Genomic DNA, 22,031 nt, shown 5'->3' with positions numbered 1-22,031 from the left:
GAATCGCAAAGTCTTTCTTGATTTTCCACCTCTCGAACCCTCTGATTACCAGGGAAAATGCTACCAAGACTTTTAGCCTTGTTACCAGTGCCCGGAACAAGGTTTGGAAATCTCTGCTACAGACGCGACACTTGGCTTAGTGCGTCCGCGTCTACTCCGAGATCCGACTTATGCCCAAAACGTTTCTTTAACCTCGCAACGCGTTAAAAGACGCGCTCGCGGTTAGAATCTTCAATTAGCCTGAACTCTGCAGAACGAAAGAAGTTCGGCAGCCTTCCTTAAGTCGCAGCGCTAGAATGAATGCGCTCGCGACTAAAATTTCCGGAACACTGTCTCCTCAGAAAGGAGTTTCAATTGCCTTTCTTTCTCTGACACAGCGCACGGATGAAAGCGCCAAAGTCAGATCTTTCTCTGGACACTCGAAATGTCTTTTAAACGCACAACCTTTGCTGACAGGAAGTTAATAAATGTTTTCAGAGACATTCATTGCCTTTGTCTTATTTTACTGAGAAGGAACTTTTTAGCTAGGCAATTTGACTGATTTATTTATACCTTAGGAATTTTAATGACAGAATAGCTTTATTCTCCCTAACCTGAATTTGAAGGGAAGTATCATACACCGACAAAACTAACCCCGCACATACGCAAGCTACCCTAGCTGACTAACACGACGCAGGAACTCAGATGTTCTTCCCTCAGCTTCTTCAGTGAAGTGCACAGTAGAATGTTGGAACACACTTTACCAGCTACCCTGAATCCTAAAAGACTAGACTGCTAACAGCAGAGTGCTGTAGCAGTATGTGCATGTTGGCAGCCATCTTGGAATTCCACCGATGCCAACATGCACCCCAACTCAATGGATTAGGACACTTTTGGTAATCTTGCGAACAGGAGATAGAAGCCAGAACAGCGTTACTGGGAGGAAACCTCTTGTGGGTCCTCACAGTACCCCCTCCCAACGGGGTTTCCTCCAAACGCGGCTTGGTAGGGAATTTGGTATAAAAAGCTTTGATTAAACGGGGGGCATGGACATTAGTACTTTTTTCCCAAGAACGTTCATTAGGGCCATAACCCTGCCAATCAATGAGGTAGAAAAGTTCGTCATGTATAATTTTAGAATCTAGAATTCGTTTAACTAGATACTCTGCCTCACCATTAACAGTCAAAGGGTCAGGAGGGGAGGTCCTGCGCAAACCTGGATGAATCGGTTTGAGGAGAGAAACATGAAAAACTGGATGGATTTTGCTCGTGTTAGGAAGAGATAATTGGTAGGTGACTGGATTTATAACCTTCGTGATTGGATAAGGTCCCATAAAACGAGGTTGGAATTTACGGGAACCTTTAAGTCTAAGATTTTTAGTACTTAACCAGACCAAATCCCCTACATGCAGTTCAGGTTGTTTTTTGCGTTTGCGATCAGCGAAGTGTTTGTAACGATCCTTCGCATTAGACAAGGACTGAGTTACTGAGTGATGGATCTTAGTTAATTGACGAGCAATATCCTGAGCAGCAGGAACCTCAACTTCATCAAAAGTAGCATGAGAATTAGGATGTCTGCCCGAGTTTATGAAGAAAGGGGAAAGACCAGTAGAAACATTAATAGCATTATTGTGAGCATATTCTGCAGTCCACAAATGATCAGGCCAGTCACCCTCCTCGTCTAACAAATACAATCTGAGGTGCTGTTCTAGATCTTGGTTAGTGCATTCAGTTTGGCCATCGGTTTCAGGATGGAAACTTGTGGAATACCGATGGTCAATATTAAGGCCCTTGACATAAGCTTGCCAGAAGCGAGATAGGAACTGGGAACCCCTGTCAGAAATGAGTACCCTAGGAATGCCATGAAGGCGAATGACATGTTGGTTAAAGAGTTGAGATAATTGTTTAGCAGACGGAGTACCTTTGAAAGGTATATAATGGGCCATTTTACTAAAGGTGTCAACAACCACAAGAATGGTATCATATCCTTGGGAGGAAGGCAGATCAACAATTAAGTCTAAGGAGACTGTGTGCCAAGGATACGGGGGAGTTGGCAGAGGTTGCAAGAGACCTTTGGGAGCCTGCCTGTCGGATTTTCCCCGTGCACAATTGTCACAACTCAGCACATATTGGCGAATGTCACGACACATGTGTGGCCACCAAAAACATCGTTTGAGTAAGTCTTCAGTCTTTAAGATACCCTTGTGTCCAGCCAACGGGTTGTCATGACATTCTTGCAAAGCCTGAAGTTGAAGTTCTTTAGTGGGTAAATACAAGGTAGTACCCACATAAGGAAGGCCAATGCGAATAGAGCGTTGCGAGTCTTTCGCCGCCCAGTGCTCCAATTCAAGGTCAGTCCATGATCGTCGAACAAGCTGTTCAAAGGGTGCTAAAGAAATTGTGCCAATGAATTTTCCATCCGGAATAATTTGATGATTGTCCACGACCACCGATTGATTATCTGTGTCCAGTCGAGAGAGGACGTCAGCTTTCCCATTCTTCGATCCGGGACGAAAAGTGATGACAAAATCAAAATCAGCAAAATAGAGGGACCAGCGAAGTTGACGTGGTGTGAGTGTTCGAGCAGACCTCAGAAATGTTAAGTTGCGATGGTCTGTAAACACCGTCACAGTGTGTTTCGCCCCCATTAAATAATGTCTCCAGTCTTTGAATGCATCTTTAATCGCAAGGAGTTCCTTTTCCGTAATGGTATAGTTACATTCCGCAGGGTTAAGCTTGCGGGACCGGTAGGCCACCGGATGCAGCTGTCCCGTGTTCTTGTGCCGCTGAGAAAGTATTCCGCCGATGGCGAGGTCAGAAGGGTTCGGAGGGATCTGCATGCAGCAAAACAGGTGCTGTGATGAAACTTGTCTTCATTAACTGAAAGGCTGCTTCAGCTTCGTCGGACCAGTGGAATGGGACTCCTTTCTTCAGAAGACGGGTCAAGGGAAGAATCTTATTGGAGAAGCCATGAATGAAACGTCTGTAAAAATTAGAGAAGCCAATAAAGCTTTGGACTTCTTTAATGCAGGTAGGGGATTTCCAGTCCGTGATTGCTTTCACTTTGTGCTCATCCATTCGAACTCCAACAGGGGATAGTACAAACCCAGGAATTCCACTGTATCTGTATTGAAGAGACACTTCTCTAATTTGACATATAAGGAGTTCTCCCATAATTGTTGTAAGACAGCTCTGACTTGGCTTCGATGTTCTTCTACCGTGTTAGAATAAATCAAGATGTCATCAATGTAAACGATAGCACAGCGGTCAATAAAATCACTTAGGGCATCGTTGATGAAATATTGGAAAGCCGCTGGAGCGTTACAGAGACCATAAGGCATCACCAAATATTCATAAAGGCCAAATTTGGTCCTGAACGCGGTCTTCCACTCGTCGCCTTCCCGAAGTCTAATCAAATGGTACGCTCCTCGTAAATCAAGACGAGTGTAAATTTTGGCTTCCTTAACCTGATCAATTAGTACCGAGATAAGGGGCAATGGATAGCGATTCTTGACAGTTATCCTATTAATTGCCCTAAAGTCGATACAAGTCCTGAGATCGCCATCTTTTTTCGGTACGAAAAAAAGTGGGGAAGAGACGGGGGACTGTGACGGTCGGATAAATCCATTTTCCAAATGTTTTGTTAGGTATTCTTTCAAATGGACATTCTCCTTCTCGGTCAAGGCGTAAATTCTGCTGCAGGGTAGATTGGCCCCTGGTTCTAAATCGATTTTGCAGTCATAGGGCCTGTGGGGGGGTAAGGTTTCAGCCTTAACTTCATCAAAAACATCTGCAAAGTCCTTGTAGTCTTCTGGTATCGTGGTAGTGTGAATCACACACACTGAAACTCCACTATCACACAATGGAGTGACTGCACCGGGTATAGATGAATGCGTGGAACCATTGAAACAGTGTCTAGTACAATAGTCTGAATTCAATTGAATAGTTTGGTCTCCCCAATCAATTAAAGGATTATGTTCCGTAAGCCATGGTGACCCTAAAATCAATTGAAATTGAGGAGCATCAATTAAGTTAAAATGCAGAGACTCGTGGTGTCCTTCAACAGTGATCATGTGCACCAATTCCGTATGACTGGTTATTGGCCCGGAAGTGAGGTCTGTCCCATCCACAGCTCTAACTCTCTCACTCTTTTCTTTCTGGATGGCTTGCAGACCAATCAAATTAGCAAACTTGTGGTCACAGAAATTACCAGTTGCCCCTGAATCCACCATCACTGATATACCTGACAAAATTTTACTTCTGAACCTTAAAGTCACAGTCATAACTAAATGGGGAGAGGAGACTTGAAGCGTATTTGCCAATTGATGATGTATTGGAGTCATTTTCACATTCGCATCCACAGGTTCAACTCCACTAACCTGTGGTGCCTCTAGTTTCCCTTCTCCTTAGCAGGCAACTTGGGTCGCTTTAGACAGTTTTTCACAAAATTACCACTTCCTCCGCAGTAAAGACACAATTTGTTCAGCCGTTGTTTCTCTTTTTCCTCTTTAGAGAGGGGACATCTAACCACCCCAATCTGCATAGGTTGTACTCCAGGAGAAGTCTCAACTTCTCGCGTGTATTCAGTCTTGACACGGTCAAAACGAGGAACACTTGGCCTAAACTCCTTCCTCCGTTCTCCTTTCCGTTCGCTCTGCCGAGATTCAATCTCTAAGGTAAAATCCACTAAAGTCGAGATATCTGTGGGGCGATTTGGAATTTGAGAGACTGCGTCTTTTAGTTCCTCTCGCAACCCTCTGTAAAACACCGCCGCTCTCTTGTCCTCAGGCCAATTGGTTTCGACTACCAACTTGTTAAATTGGGCCAGATAGGCTACAAGGTCTCTGTTTCCCTATTTTAATTCCAATAATTCATTATCGGAGGCTTGAGACGCAGTCCTTCTGTCAAAAATTCGAAGGAATTCTTTCTTGAAGTTATCTAGATTGTATAAGATCGGATCATCCTTGGTTACCAACGGCATAGATCATGAGGCAGCGTCGCCACTCAGATATGACAGGATGAATGCCACCCGTGATTGTGCAGCGGGAAAAATCGTTGGTCGGCACATAAAGTGTAAGGAGCATGGTGTTAAAAAAATTTGTGCCTTATGTGGGTCTCCATTGAATCGCTCTGGAGGGGCTAAGGGTATTACGGGGGATAATGAATGAATTACTTGTGTTGGGGTAAAGGACGAAGTACTAGAGGTTTGACTCTGAGTTCCAAAGGACTCAGTAGGTTGGTTAGACCCAAAGGTTGGTGTTCCGGTTTTAAAGGTAATTAGTTCTTGTTTCAAAATTTTATTTTCTTCTCTAACTGCCTCCAAATCCCTCTGTATACTCCCCAGAATCTCACCTAAATTTTTCAAATCGAAGCCTTCCGCCATTCTGCTCAGGTGCTTGTACCAACGTGGGCACTTCACTCTGTCAGGGCACTAACTTGTAAACAGTTAATTGCACGGGAGCAAGGTTCTTAAGTCCGTTCCAGGTAAGTTCCAAGGGGGAAAGGGGTAGGGACAGAGAAGAGACAGCTCCAGTTTCTGCCTGTAGCTTCTTCTTTCTTCTTACAGGTCTGATAATAATTACATCGAGATTAGAATTCACTTTAAATTCGTTACGAGTCTTACTCTTTACTCATTAGTTCCTTATCTTACCAGAATGTCTTTGGGCGCTTGCTACTCTTCTTACTTCTCTAATACCTTGTGCTTGGAAGAGAAGCCTTCACTCAACACTCTTCTTGATTAAAGGGGTGTGCTGCTCAGGACTGTTCTTTATTCCTTACACAAGAAAGAATATATCATTAGTGTGGTAATACTTTAATCTTTACTGAGGGTATGTCTTCCCGGTCTCCCTATTACTTACTGTGCAAGGGCGAGAGTGAGATGATGTATTTGGGTTCTGCTCATTATGAAGTTTTGCCTAAAAATCTTCTTCCCAAATTAAATTGAGAGAGTATTTAATTATAGTTGCCTAAAAAACTGACGAGGAAATCTCCCTCCAGATTTTCCCTTAGTTTTGGAATGAAGATGTTACGCTACCATGGATTCTTTTTATTGTTTATTCTTGAACTCTTGAAAACCTTTTATGTTCTCGGGGAATTTACTTTCTTTTTTAGTCATATGCAACCTCGAATTTGCTCCGCTAGTGGAGAGTGAATTTACTTGGTGATGTGAGGTAATACACACGCTTTTTAAAGCTTCACATCTAACCTAGAGAAAGCCTTCTCCAGACTAGGTGCGAGGAGCCTCCACAGCTCTGAGAAGAATCGCAAAGTCTTTCTTGATTTTCCACCTCTCGAACCCTCTGATTACCAGGGAAAATGCTACCAAGACTTTTAGCCTTGTTACCAGTGCCCGGAACAAGGTTTGGAAATCTCTGCTACAGACGCGACGCTTGGCTTAGTGCGTCCGCGTCTACTCCGAGATCCGACTTATGCCCAAAACGTTTCTTTAACCTCGCAACGCGTTAAAAGACGCGCTCGCGATTAGAATCTTCAATTAGCCTGAACTCTGCAGAACGAAAGAAGTTCGGCAGCCTTCCTTAAGTCGCAGCGCTAGAATGAATGCGCTCGCGACTAAAATTTCCGGAACACTGTCTCCTCAGAAAGGAGTTTCAATTGCCTTTCTTTCTCTGACACAGCGCACGGATGAAAGCGCCAAAGTCAGATCTTTCTCTGGACACTCGAAATGTCTTTTAAACGCACAACCTTTGCTGACAGGAAGTTAATAAATCTTTTCAGAGACATTCATTGCCTTTGTCTTATTTTACTGAGAAGGAACTTTTTAGCTAGGCAATTTGACTGATTTATTTATACCTTAGGAATTTTAATGACAGAATAGCTTTATTCTCACTAACCTGAATTTGAAGGGAAGTATCATACACCGACGAAACTAACCCCGCACATACGCAAGCTACCCTAGCTGACTAACACGACGCAGGAACTCAGATGTTCTTCCCTCAGCTTCTTCAGTGAAGTGCACAGTAGAATGTTGGAACACACTTTACCAGCTACCCTGAATCCTAAAAGACTAGACTGCTAACAGCAGAGTGCTGTAGCAGTATGTGCATGTTGGCAGCCATCTTGGAATTCCACCGATGCCAACATGCACCCCAACTCAATGGATTAGGACACTTTTGTTAATCTTGCGAACAGGAGATAGAAGCCAGAACAGCGTTACTGGGAGGAAACCTCTTGTGGGTCCTCACAGTACCCCCTCCCAACGGGGTTTCCTCCAAACGCGGCTTGGTAGGGAATTTGGTATAAAAAGCTTTGATTAAACGGGGGGCATGGACATTAGTACTTTTTTCCCAAGAACGTTCATTAGGGCCATAACCCTGCCAATCAATGAGGTAGAAAAGTTCGTCATGTATAATTTTAGAATCTAGAATTCGTTTAACTAGATACTCTGCCTCACCATTAACAGTCAAAGGGTCAGGAGGGGAGGTCCTGCGCAAACCTGGATGAATCGGTTTGAGGAGAGAAACATGAAAAACTGGATGGATTTTGCTCGTGTTAGGAAGAGATAATTGGTAGGTGACTGGATTTATAACCTTCGTGATTGGATAAGGTCCCATAAAACGAGGTTGGAATTTACGGGAACCTTTAAGTCTAAGATTTTTAGTACTTAACCAGACCAAATCCCCTACATGCAGTTCAGGTTGTTTTTTGCGTTTGCGATCAGCGAAGTGTTTGTAACGATCCTTCGCATTAGACAAGGACTGAGTTACTGAGTGATGGATCTTAGTTAATTGACGAGCAATATCCTGAGCAGCAGGAACCTCAACTTCATCAAAAGTAGCATGAGAATTAGGATGTCTGCCCGAGTTTATGAAGAAAGGGGAAAGACCAGTAGAAACATTAATAGCATTATTGTGAGCATATTCTGCAGTCCACAAATGATCAGGCCAGTCACCCTCCTCGTCTAACAAATACAATCTGAGGTGCTGTTCTAGATCTTGGTTAGTGCATTCAGTTTGGCCATCGGTTTCAGGATGGAAACTTGTGGAATACCGATGGTCAATATTAAGGCCCTTGACATAAGCTTGCCAGAAGCGAGATAGGAACTGGGAACCCCTGTCAGAAATGAGTACCCTAGGAATGCCATGAAGGCGAATGACATGTTGGTTAAAGAGTTGAGATAATTGTTTAGCAGACGGAGTACCTTTGAAAGGTATATAATGGGCCATTTTACTAAAGGTGTCAACAACCACAAGAATGGTATCATATCCTTGGGAGGAAGGCAGATCAACAATTAAGTCTAAGGAGACTGTGTGCCAAGGATACGGGGGAGTTGGCAGAGGTTGCAAGAGACCTTTGGGAGCCTGCCTGTCGGATTTTCCCCGTGCACAATTGTCACAACTCAGCACATATTGGCGAATGTCACGACACATGTGTGGCCACCAAAAACATCGTTTGAGTAAGTCTTCAGTCTTTAAGATACCCTTGTGTCCAGCCAACGGGTTGTCATGACATTCTTGCAAAGCCTGAAGTTGAAGTTCTTTAGTGGGTAAATACAAGGTAGTACCCACATAAGGAAGGCCAATGCGAATAGAGCGTTGCGAGTCTTTCGCCGCCCAGTGCTCCAATTCAAGGTCAGTCCATGATCGTCGAACAAGCCGTTCAAAGGGTGCTAAAGAAATTGTGCCAATGAATTTTCCATCCGGAATAATTTGATGATTGTCCACGACCACCGATTGATTATCTGTGTCCAGTCGAGAGAGGACGTCAGCTTTCCCATTCTTCGATCCGGGACGAAAAGTGATGACAAAATCAAAATCAGCAAAATAGAGGGACCAGCGAAGTTGACGTGGTGTGAGTGTTCGAGCAGACCTCAGAAATGTTAAGTTGCGATGGTCTGTAAACACCGTCACAGTGTGTTTCGCCCCCATTAAATAATGTCTCCAGTCTTTGAATGCATCTTTAATCGCAAGGAGTTCCTTTTCCGTAATGGTATAGTTACATTCCGCAGGGTTAAGCTTGCGGGACCGGTAGGCCACCGGATGCAGCTGTCCCGTGTTCTTGTGCCGCTGAGAAAGTATTCCGCCGATGGCGAGGTCAGAAGGGTTCGGAGGGATCTGCATGCAGCAAAACAGGTGCTGTGATGAAACTTGTCTTCATTAACTGAAAGGCTGCTTCAGCTTCGTCGGACCAGTGGAATGGGACTCCTTTCTTCAGAAGACGGGTCAAGGGAAGAATCTTATTGGAGAAGCCATGAATGAAACGTCTGTAAAAATTAGAGAAGCCAATAAAGCTTTGGACTTCTTTAATGCAGGTAGGGGATTTCCAGTCCGTGATTGCTTTCATTTGTGCTCATCCATTCGAACTCCAACAGGGGATAGTACAAACCCAGGAATTCCACTGTATCTGTATTGAAGAGACACTTCTCTAATTTGACATATAAGGAGTTCTCCCATAATTGTTGTAAGACAGCTCTGACTTGGCTTCGATGTTCTTCTACCGTGTTAGAATAAATCAAGATGTCATCAATGTAAACGATAGCACAGCAGTCAATAAAATCACTTAGGGCATCGTTGATGAAATATTGGAAAGCCGCTGGAGCGTTACAGAGACCATAAGGCATCACCAAATATTCATAAAGGCCAAATTTGGTCCTGAACGCGGTCTTCCACTCGTCGCCTTCCCGAAGTCTAATCAAATGGTACGCTCCTCGTAAATCAAGACGAGTGTAAATTTTGGCTTCCTTAACCTGATCAATTAGTACCGAGATAAGGGGCAATGGATAGCGATTCTTGACAGTTATCCTATTAATTGCCCTAAAGTCGATACAAGTCCTGAGATCGCCATCTTTTTTCGGTACGAAAAAAAGTGGGGAAGAGACGGGGGACTGTGACGGTCGGATAAATCCATTTTCCAAATGTTTTGTTAGGTATTCTTTCAAATGGACATTCTCCTTCTCGGTCAAGGCGTAAATTCTGCTGCAGGGTAGATTGGCCCCTGGTTCTAAATCGATTTTGCAGTCATAGGGCCTGTGGGGGGGTAAGGTTTCACCCTTAACTTCATCAAAAACATCTGCAAAGTCCTTGTAGTCTTCTGGTATCGTGGTAGTGTGAATCACACACACTGAAACTCCACTATCACACAATGGAGTGACTGCACCGGGTATAGATGAATGCGTGGAACCATTGAAACAGTGTCTAGTACAATAGTCTGAATTCAATTGAATAGTTTGGGCTCCCCAATCAATTAAAGGATTATGTTCCGTAAGCCATGGTGACCCTAAAATCAATTGAAATTGAGGAGCTTCAATTAAGTTAAAATGCAGAGACTCGTGGTGTCCTTCAACAGTGATCATGTGCACCAATTCCGTATGGCTGGTTATTGGCCCGGAAGTGAGGTCTGTCCCATCCACAGCTCTAACTCTCTCACTCTTTTCTTTCTGGATGGCTTGCAGACCAATCAAATTAGCAAACTTGTGGTCACAGAAATTACCAGTTGCCCCTGAATCCACCATCACTGATATACCTGACAAAATTTTACTTCTGAACCTTAAAGTCACAGTCATAACTAAATGGGGAGAGGAGACTTGAAGCGTATTTGCCAATTGATGATGTATTGGAGTCATTTTCACATTCGCATCCACAGGTTCAACTCCACTAACCTGTGGTGCCTCTAGTTTCCCTTCTCCTTAGCAGGCAACTTGGGTCGCTTTAGACAGTTTTTCACAAAATGACCACTTCCTCCGCAGTAAAGACACAATTTGTTCAGCCGTTGTTTCTCTTTTTCCTCTTTAGAGAGGGGACATCTAACCACCCCAATCTGCATAGGTTGTACTCCAGGAGAAGTCTCAACTTCTCGCGTGTATTCAGTCTTGACACGGTCAAAACGAGGAACACTTGGCCTAAACTCCTTCCTCCGTTCTCCTTTCCGTTCGCTCTGCCGAGATTCAATCTCTAAGGTAAGATCCACTAAAGTCGAGATATCTGTGGGGCGATTTGGAATTTGAGAGACTGCGTCTTTTAGTTCCTCTCGCAACCCTCTGTAAAACACCGCCGCTCTCTTGTCCTCAGGCCAATTGGTTTCGACTACCAACTTGTTAAATTGGGCCAGATAGGCTACAAGGTCTCTGTTTCCCTATTTTAATTCCAATAATTCATTATCGGAGGCTTGAGACGCAGTCCTTCTGTCAAAAATTCGAAGGAATTCTTTCTTGAAGTTATCTAGATTGTATAAGATCGGATCATCCTTGGTTACCAACGGCATAGATCATGAGGCAGCGTCGCCACTCAGATATGACAGGATGAATGCCACCCGTGATTGTGCAGCGGGAAAAATCGTTGGTCGGCACATAAAGTGTAAGGAGCATGGTGTTAAAAAAATTTGTGCCTTATGTGGGTCTCCATTGAATCGCTCTGGAGGGGCTAAGGGTATTACGGGGGATAATGAATGAATTACTTGTGTTGGGGTAAAGGACGAAGTACTAGAGGTTTGACTCTGAGTTCCAAAGGACTCAGTAGGTTGGTTAGACCCAAAGGTTGGTGTTCCGGTTTTAAAGGTAATTAGTTCTTGTTTCAAAATTTTATTTTCTTCTCTAACTGCCTCCAAATCCCTCTGTATACTCCCCAGAATCTCACCTAAATTTTTCAAATCGAAGCCTTCCGCCATTCTGCTCAGGTGCTTGTACCAACGTGGGCACTTCACTCTGTCAGGGCACTAACTTGTAAACAGTTAATTGCACGGGAGCAAGGTTCTTAAGTCCGTTCCAGGTAAGTTCCAAGGGGGAAAGGGGTAGGGACAGAGAAGAGACAGCTCCAGTTTCTGCCTGTAGCTTCTTCTTTCTTCTTACAGGTCTGATAATAATTACATCGAGATTAGAATTCACTTTAAATTCGTTACGAGTCTTACTCTTTACTCATTAGTTCCTTATCTTACCAGAATGTCTTTGGGCGCTTGCTACTCTTCTTACTTCTCTAATACCTTGTGCTTGGAAGAGAAGCCTTCACTCAACACTCTTCTTGATTAAAGGGGTGTGCTGCTCAGGACTGTTCTTTATTCCTTACACAAGAAAGAATATATCATTAGTGTGGTAATACTTTAATCTTTACTGAGGGTATGTCTTCCCGGTCTCCCTATTACTTACTGTGCAAGGGCGAGAGTGAGATGATGTATTTGGGTTCTGCTCATTATGAAGTTTTGCCTAAAAATCTTCTTCCCAAATTAAATTGAGAGAGTATTTAATTATAGTTGCCTAAAAAACTGACGAGGAAATCTCCCTCCAGATTTTCCCTTAGTTTTGTAATGAAGATGTTACGCTACCATGGATTCTTTTTATTGTTTATTCTTGAACTCTTGAAAACCTTTTATGTTCTCGGGGAATTTACTTTCTTTTTTAGTCATATGCAACCTCGAATTTGCTCCGCTAGTGGAGAGTGAATTTACTTGGTGATGTGAGGTAATACACACGCTTTTTAAAGCTTCACATCTAACCTAGAGAAAGCCTTCTCCAGACTAGGTGCGAGGAGCCTCCACAGCTCTGAGAAGAATCGCAAAGTCTTTCTTGATTTTCCACCTCTCGAACCCTCTGATTACCAGGGAAAATGCTACCAAGACTTTTAGCCTTGTTACCAGTGCCCGGAACAAGGTTTGGAAATCTCTGCTACAGACGCGACGCTTGGCTTAGTGCGTCCGCGTCTACTCCGAGATCCGACTTATGCCCAAAACGTTTCTTTAACCTCGCAACGCGTTAAAAGACGCGCTCGCGATTAGAATCTTCAATTAGCCTGAACTCTGCAGAACGAAAGAAGTTCGGCAGCCTTCCTTAAGTCGCAGCGCTAGAATGAATGCGCTCGCGACTAAAATTTCCGGAACACTGTCTCCTCAGAAAGGAGTTTCAATTGCCTTTCTTTCTCTGACACAGCGCACGGATGAAAGCGCCAAAGTCAGATCTTTCTCTGGACACTCGAAATGTCTTTTAAACACACAACCTTTGCTGACAGGAAGTTAATAAATCTTTTCAGAGACATTCATTGCCTTTGTCTTATTTTACTGAGAAGGAACTTTTTAGCTAGGCAATTTGACTGATTTATTTATACCTTAGGAATTTTAATGACAGAATAGCTTTATTCTCACTAACCTGAATTTGAAGGGAAGTATCATACACCGACGAAACTAACCCCGCACATACGCAAGCTACCCTAGCTGACTAACACGACGCAGGAACTCAGATGTTCTTCCCTCAGCTTCTTCAGTGAAGTGCACAGTAGAATGTTGGAACACACTTTACCAGCTACCCTGAATTCTAAAAGACTAGACTGCTAACAGCAGAGTGCTGTAGCAGTATGTGCATGTTGGCAGCCATCTTGGAATTCCACCGATGCCAACATGCACCCCAACTCAATGGATTAGGACACTTTTGGTAATCTTGCGAACAGGAGATAGAAGCCAGAACAGCGTTACTGGGAGGAAACCTCTTGTGGGTCCTCACAGTACCCCCTCCCAACGGGGTTTCCTCCAAACGCGGCTTGGTAGGGAATTTGGTATGAAAAGCTTTGATTAAACGGGGGGCATGGACATTAGTACTTTTTTCCCAAGAACGTTCATCAGGGCCATAACCCTGCCAATCAATGAGGTAGAAAAGTTCGTCATGTATAATTTTAGAATCTAGAATTCGTTTAACTAGATACTCTGCCTCACCATTAACAGTCAAAGGGTCAGGAGGGGAGGTCCTGCGCAAACCTGGATGAATCGGTTTGAGGAGAGAAACATGAAAAACTGGATGGATTTTGCTCGTGTTAGGAAGAGATAATTGGTAGGTGACTGGATTTATAACCTTCGTGATTGGATAAGGTCCCATAAAACGAGGTTGGAATTTACGGGAACCTTTAAGTCTAAGATTTTTAGTACTTAACCAGACCAAATCCCCTACATGCAGTTCAGGTTGTTTTTTGCGTTTGCGATCAGCGAAGTGTTTGTAACGATCCTTCGCATTAGACAAGGACTGAGTTACTGAGTGATGGATCTTAGTTAATTGACAAGCAATATCCTGAGCAGCAGGAACCTCAACTTCATCAAAAGTAGCATGAGAATTAGGATGTCTGCCCGAGTTTATGAAGAAAGGGGAAAGACCAGTAGAAACATTAATAGCATTATTGTGAGCATATTCTGCAGTCCACAAATGATCAGGCCAGTCACCCTCCTCGTCTAACAAATACAATCTGAGGTGCTGTTCTAGATCTTGGTTAGTGCATTCAGTTTGGCCATCGGTTTCAGGATGGAAACTTGTGGAATACCGATGGTCAATATTAAGGCCCTTGACATAAGCTTGACAGAAGCGAGATAGGAACTGGGAACCCCTGTCAGAAATGAGTACCCTAGGAATGCCATGAAGGCGAATGACATGTTGGTTAAAGAGTTGAGATAATTGTTTAGCAGACGGAGTACCTTTGAAAGGTATATAATGGGCCATTTTACTAAAGGTGTCAACAACCACAAGAATGGTATCATATCCTTGGGAGGAAGGCAGATCAACAATTAAGTCTAAGGAGACTGTGTGCCAAGGATACGGGGGAGTTGGCAGAGGTTGCAAGAGACCTTTGGGAGCCTGCCTGTCGGATTTTCCCCATGCACAATTGTCACAACTCAGCACATATTGGCGAATGTCACGACACATGTGTGGCCACCAAAAACATCGTTTGAGTAAGTCTTCAGTCTTTAAGATACCCTTGTGTCCAGCCAACGGGTTGTCATGACATTCTTGCAAAGCCTGAAGTTGAAGTTCTTTAGTGGGTAAATACAAGGTAGTACCCACATAAGGAAGGCCAATGCGAATAGAGCGTTGCGAGTCTTTCGCCGCCCAGTGCTCCAATTCAAGGTCAGTCCATGATCGTCGAACAAGCTGTTCAAAGGGTGCTAAAGAAATTGTGCCAATGAATTTTCCATCCGGAATAATTTGATGATTGTCCACGACCACCGATTGATTATCTGTGTCCAGTCGAGAGAGGACGTCAGCTTTCCCATTCTTCGATCCGGGACGAAAAGTGATGACAAAATCAAAATCAGCAAAATAGAGGGACCAGCGAAGTTGACGTGGTGTGAGTGTTCGAGCAGACCTCAGAAATGTTAAGTTGCGATGGTCTGTAAACACCGTCACAGTGTGTTTCGCCCCCATTAAATAATGTCTCCAGTCTTTGAATGCATCTTTAATCGCAAGGAGTTCCTTTTCCGTAATGGTATAGTTACATTCCGCAGGGTTAAGCTTGCGGGACCGGTAGGCCACCGGATGCAGCTGTCCCGTGTTCTTGTGCCGCTGAGAAAGTATTCCGCCGATGGCGAGGTCAGAAGGGTTCGGAGGGATCTGCATGCAGCAAAACAGGTGCTGTGATGAAACTTGTCTTCATTAACTGAAAGGCTGCTTCAGCTTCGTCGGACCAGTGGAATGGGACTCCTTTCTTCAGAAGACGGGTCAAGGGAAGAATCTTATGGAGAAGCCATGAATGAAACGTCTGTAAAAATTAGAGAAGCCAATAAAGCTTTGGACTTCTTTAATGCAGGTAGGGGATTTCCAGTCCGTGATTGCTTTCACTTTGTGCTCATCCATTCGAACTCCAACAGGGGATAGTACAAACCCAGGAATTCCACTGTATCTGTATTGAAGAGACACTTCTCTAATTTGACATATAAGGAGTTCTCCCATAATTGTTGTAAGACAGCTCTGACTTGGCTTCGATGTTCTTCTACCGTGTTAGAATAAATCAAGATGTCATCAATGTAAACGATAGCACAGCGGTCAATAAAATCACTTAGGGCATCGTTGATGAAATATTGGAAAGCCGCTGGAGCGTTACAGAGACCATAAGGCATCACCAAATATTCATAAAGGCCAAATTTGGTCCTGAACGCGGTCTTCCACTCGTCGCCTTCCCAAAGTCTAATCAAATGGTACGCTCCTCGTAAATCAAGACGAGTGTAAATTTTGGCTTCCTTAACCTGATCAATTAGTACCGAGATAAGGGGCAATGGATAGCGATTCTTGACAGTTATCCTATTAATTGCCCTAAAGCCGATACAAATCCTGAGATCGCCATCTTTTTTCGGTACGAAAAAAAGTGGGGAAGAGACGGGGGACTGTGACGGTCGGATAAATCCATTTTCCAAATGTTTTGTTAGGTATTCTTTCAAATGGACATTCTCCTTCTCGGTCAAGGCGTAAATTCTGCTGCAGGGTAGATTGGCCCCTGGTTCTAAATCGATTTTGCAGTCATAGGGCCTGTGGGGGGGTAAGGTTTCAGACTTAACTTCATCAAAAACATCTGCAAAGTCCTTGTAGTCTTCTGGTATCGTGGTAGTGTGAATCACACACACTGAAACTCCACTATCACACAATGGAGTGACTGCACCGGGTATAGATGAATGCGTGGAACCATTGAAACAGTGTCTAGTACAATAGTCTGAATTCAATTGAATAGTTTGGGCTCCCCAATCAATTAAAGGATTATGTTCCGTAAGCCATGGTGACCCTAAAATCAATTGAAATTGAGGAGCATCAATTAAGTTAAAATGCAGAGACTCGTGGTGTCCTTCAACAGTGATCATGTGCACCAATTCCGTATGACTGGTTATTGGCCCGGAAGTGAGGTCTGTCCCATCCACAGCTCTAACTCTCTCACTCTTTTCTTTCTGGATGGCTTGCAGACCAATCAAATTAGCAAACTTGTGGTTACAGAAATTACCAGTTGCCCCTGAATCCACCATCACTGATATACCTGACAAAATTTTACTTCTGAACCTTAAAGTCACAGTCATAACTAAATGGGGAGAGGTGACTTGAAGCGTATTTGCCAATTGATGATGTATTGGAGTCATTTTCACATTCGCATCCACAGGTTCAACTCCACTAACCTGTGGTGCCTCTAGTTTCCCTTCTCCTTAGCAGGCAACTTGGGTCGCTTTAGACAGTTTTTCACAAAATGACCACTTCCTCCGCAGTAAAGACACAATTTGTTCAGCCGTTGTTTCTCTTTTTCCTCTTTAGAGAGGGGACATCTAACCACCCCAATCTGCATAGGTTGTACTCCAGGAGAAGTCTCAACTTCTCGCGTGTATTCAGTCTTGACACGGTCAAAACGAGGAACACTTGGCCTAAACTCCTTCCTCTGTTCTCCTTTCCGTTCGCTCTGCCGAGATTCAATCTCTAAGGTAAGATCCACTAAAGTCGAGATATCTGTGGGGCGATTTGGAATTTGAGAGACTTCGTCTTTTAGTTCCTCTCGCAACCCTCTGTAAAACACCGCCGCTCTCTTGTCCTCAGGCCAATTGGTTTCGACTACCAACTTGTTAAATTGGGCCAGATAGGCTACAAGGTCTCTGTTTCCCTATTTTAATTCCAATAATTCATTATCGGAGGCTTGAGACGCAGTCCTTCTGTCAAAAATTCGAAGGAATTCTTTCTTGAAGTTATCTAGATTGTATAAGATCGGATCATCCTTGGTTACCAACGGCATAGATCAAGAGGCAGCGTCGCCACTCAGATATGACAGGATGAATGCCACCCGTGATTGTGCAGCGGGAAAAATCGTTGGTCGGCACATAAAGTGTAAGGAGCATGGTGTTAAAAAAATTTGTGCCTTATGGGGGTCTCCATTGAATCGCTCTGGAGGGGCTAAGGGTATTACGGGGGATAATGAATGAATTACTTGTGTTGGGGTAAAGGACGAAGTACTAGAGGTTTGACTCTGAGTTCCAAAGGACTCAGTAGGTTGGTTAGACCCAAAGGTTGGTGTTCCGGTTTTAAAGGTAATTAGTTCTTGTTTCAAAATTTTATTTTCTTCTCTAACTGCCTCCAAATCCCTCTGTATACTCCCCAGAATCTCACCTAAATTTTTCAAATCGAAGCCTTCCGCCATTCTGCTCAGGTGCTTGTACCAACGTGGGCACTTCACTCTGTCAGGGCACTAACTTGTAAACAGTTAATTGCACGGGAGCAAGGTTCTTAAGTCCGTTCCAGGTAAGTTCCAAGGGGGAATGGGGTAGGGACAGAGAAGAGACAGCTCCAGTTTCTGCCTGTAGCTTCTTCTTTCTTCTTACAGGTCTGATAATAATTACATCGAGATTAGAATTCACTTTAAATTCGTTACGAGTCTTACTCTTTACTCATTAGTTCCTTATCTTACCAGAATGTCTTTGGGCGCTTGCTACTCTTCTTACTTCTCTAATACCTTGTGCTTGGAAGAGAAGCCTTCACTCAACACTCTTCTTGATTAAAGGGGTGTGCTGCTCAGGACTGTTCTTTATTCCTTACACAAGAAAGAATATATCATTAGTGTGGTAATACTTTAATCTTTACTGAGGGTATGTCTTCCCGGTCTCCCTATTACTTACTGTGCAAGGGCGAGAGTGAGATGATGTATTTGGGTTCTGCTCATTCTGAAGTTTTGCCTAAAAATCTTCTTCCCAAATTAAATTGAGAGAGTATTTAATTATAGTTGCCTAAAAAACTGACGAGGAAATCTCCCTCCAGATTTTCCCTTAGTTTTGGAATGAAGATGTTACGCTACCATGGATTCTTTTTATTGTTTATTCTTGAACTCTTGAAAACCTTTTATGTTCTCGGGGAATTTACTTTCTTTTTTAGTCATATGCAACCTCGAATTTGCTCCGCTAGTGGAGAGTGAATTTACTTGGTGATGTGAGGTAATACACACGCTTTTTAAAGCTTCACATCTAACCTAGAGAAAGCCTTCTCCAGACTAGGTGCGAGGAGCCTCCACAGCTCTGAGAAGAATCGCAAAGTCTTTCTTGATTTTCCACCTCTCGAACCCTCTGATTACCAGGGAAAATGCTACCAAGACTTTTAGCCTTGTTACCAGTGCCCGGAACAAGGTTTGGAAATCTCTGCTACAGACGCGACGCTTGGCTTAGTGCGTCCGCGTCTACTCCGAGATCCGACTTATGCCCAAAACGTTTCTTTAACCTCGCAACGCGTTAAAAGACGCGCTCGCGATTAGAATCTTCAATTAGCCTGAACTCTGCAGAACGAAAGAAGTTCGGCAGCCTTCCTTAAGTCGCAGCGCTAGAATGAATGCGCTCGCGACTAAAATTTCCGGAACACTGTCTCCTCAGAAAGGAGTTTCAATTGCCTTTCTTTCTCTGACACAGCGCACGGATGAAAGCGCCAAAGTCAGATCTTTCTCTGGACACTCGAAATGTCTTTTAAACGCACAACCTTTGCTGACAGGAAGTTAATAAATCTTTTCAGAGACATTCATTGCCTTTGTCTTATTTTACTGAGAAGGAACTTTTTAGCTAGGCAATTTGACTGATTTATTTATACCTTAGGAATTTTAATGACAGAATAGCTTTATTCTCACTAACCTGAATTTGAAGGGAAGTATCATAAACCGACGAAACTAACCCCGCACATACGCAAGCTACCCTAGCTGACTAACACGACGCAGGAACTCAGATGTTCTTCCCTCAGCTTCTTCAGTGAAGTGCACAGTAGAATGTTGGAACACACTTTACCAGCTACCCTGAATCCTAAAAGACTAGACTGCTAACAGCAGAGTGCTGTAGCAGTATGTGCATGTTGGCAGCCATCTTGGAATTCCACCGATGCCAACATGCACCCCAACTCAATGGATTAGGACACTTTTGGTAATCTTGCGAACAGGAGATAGAAGCCAGAACAGCGTTACTGGGAGGAAACCTCTTGTGGGTCCTCACAGTACCCCCTCCCAACGGGGTTTCCTCCAAACGCGGCTTGGTAGGGAATTTGGTATGAAAAGCTTTGATTAAACGGGGGGCATGGACATTAGTACTTTTTTCCCAAGAACGTTCATCAGGGCCATAACCCTGCCAATCAATGAGGTAGAAAAGTTCGTCATGTATAATTTTAGAATCTAGAATTCGTTTAACTAGATACTCTGCCTCACCATTAACAGTCAAAGGGTCAGGAGGGGAGGTCCTGCGCAAACCTGGATGAATCGGTTTGAGGAGAGAAACATGAAAAACTGGATGGATTTTGCTCGTGTTAGGAAGAGATAATTGGTAGGTGACTGGATTTATAACCTTCGTGATTGGATAAGGTCCCATAAAACAAGATTGGAATTTACGGGAACCTTTAAGTCTAAGATTTTTAGTAGTTAACCAGACCAAATCCCCTACATGCAGTTCAGGTTGTTTTTTGCGTTTGCGATCAGCGAAGTGTTTGTAACGATCCTTCGCATTAGACAAGGACTGAGTTACTGAGTGATGGATCTTAGTTAATTGACGAGCAATATCCTGAGCAGCAGGAACCTCAACTTCATCAAAAGGAGCATGAGAATTAGGATGTCTGCCCGAGTTTATGAAGAAAGGGGAAAGACCAGTAGAAACATTAATAGCATTATTGTGAGCATATTCTGCAGTCCACAAATGATCAGGCCAGTCACCCTCCTCGTCTAACAAATACAATCTGAGGTGCTGTTCTAGATCTTGGTTAGTGCATTCAGTTTGGCCATCGGTTTCAGGATGGAAACTTGTGGAATACCGATAGTCAATATTAAGGCCCTTGACATAAGCTTGCCAGAAGCGAGATAGGAACTGGGAACCCCTGTCAGAAATGAGTACCCTAGGAATGCCATGAAGGCGAATGACATGTTGGTTAAAGAGTTGAGATAATTGTTTAGCAGACGGAGTACCTTTGAAAGGTATATAATGGGCCATTTTACTAAAGGTGTCAACAACCACAAGAATGGTATCATATCCTTGGGAGGAAGGCAGATCAACAATTAAGTCTAAGGAGACTGTGTGCCAAGGATACGGGGGAGTTGGCAGAGGTTGCAAGAGACCTTTGGGAGCCTGCCTGTCGGATTTTCCCCGTGCACAATTGTCACAACTCAGCACATATTGGCGAATGTCACGACACATGTGTGGCCACCAAAAACATCGTTTGAGTAAGTCTTCAGTCTTTAAGATACCCTTGTGTCCAGCCAACGGGTTGTCATGACATTCTTGCAAAGCCTGAAGTTGAAGTTCTTTAGTGGGTAAATACAAGGTAGTACCCACATAAGGAAGGCCAATGCGAATAGAGCGTTGCGAGTCTTTCGCCGCCCAGTGCTCCAATTCAAGGTCAGTCCATGATCGTCGAACAAGCTGTTCAAAGGGTGCTAAAGAAATTGTGCCAATTAATTTTCCATCCGGAATAATTTGATGATTGTCCACGACCACCGATTGATTATCTGTGTCCAGTCGAGAGAGGACGTCAGCTTTCCCATTCTTCGATCCGGGACGAAAAGTGATGACAAAATCAAAATCAGCAAAATAGAGGGACCAGCGAAGTTGACGTGGTGTGAGTGTTCGAGCAGACCTCAGAAATGTTAAGTTGCGATGGTCTGTAAACACCGTCACAGTGTGTTTCGCCCCCATTAAATAATGTCTCCAGTCTTTGAATGCATCTTTAATCGCAAGGAGTTCCTTTTCCGTAATGGTATAGTTACATTCCGCAGGGTTAAGCTTGCGGGACCGGTAGGCCACCGGATGCAGCTGTCCCGTGTTCTTGTGCCGCTGAGAAAGTATTCCGCCGATGGCGAGGTCAGAAGGGTTCGGAGGGATCTGCATGCAGCAAAACAGGTGCTGTGATGAAACTTGTCTTCATTAACTGAAAGGCTGCTTCAGCTTCGTCGGACCAGTGGAATGGGACTCCTTTCTTCAGAAGACGGGTCAAGGGAAGAATCTTATTGGAGAAGCCATGAATGAAACGTCTGTAAAAATTAGAGAAGCCAATAAAGCTTTGGACTTCTTTAATGCAGGTAGGGGATTTCCAGTCCGTGATTGCTTTCACTTTGTGCTCATCCATTCGAACTCCAACAGGGGATAGTACAAACCCAGGAATTCCACTGTATCTGTATTGAAGAGACACTTCTCTAATTTGACATATAAGGAGTTTTCCCATAATTGTTGTAAGACAGCTCTGACTTGGCTTCGATGTTCTTCTACCGTGTTAGAATAAATCAAGATGTCATCAATGTAAACGATAGCACAGCGGTCAATAAAATCACTTAGGGCATCGTTGATGAAATATTGGAAAGCCGCTGGAGCGTTACAGAGACCATAAGGCATCA

Source organism: Triturus cristatus, chromosome 9 (genome assembly GCF_964204655.1).
Source record: "Triturus cristatus chromosome 9, aTriCri1.1, whole genome shotgun sequence".
Taxonomy (NCBI): domain Eukaryota; kingdom Metazoa; phylum Chordata; class Amphibia; order Caudata; family Salamandridae; genus Triturus; species Triturus cristatus.
This window is presented reverse-complemented; position numbering follows the sequence as displayed.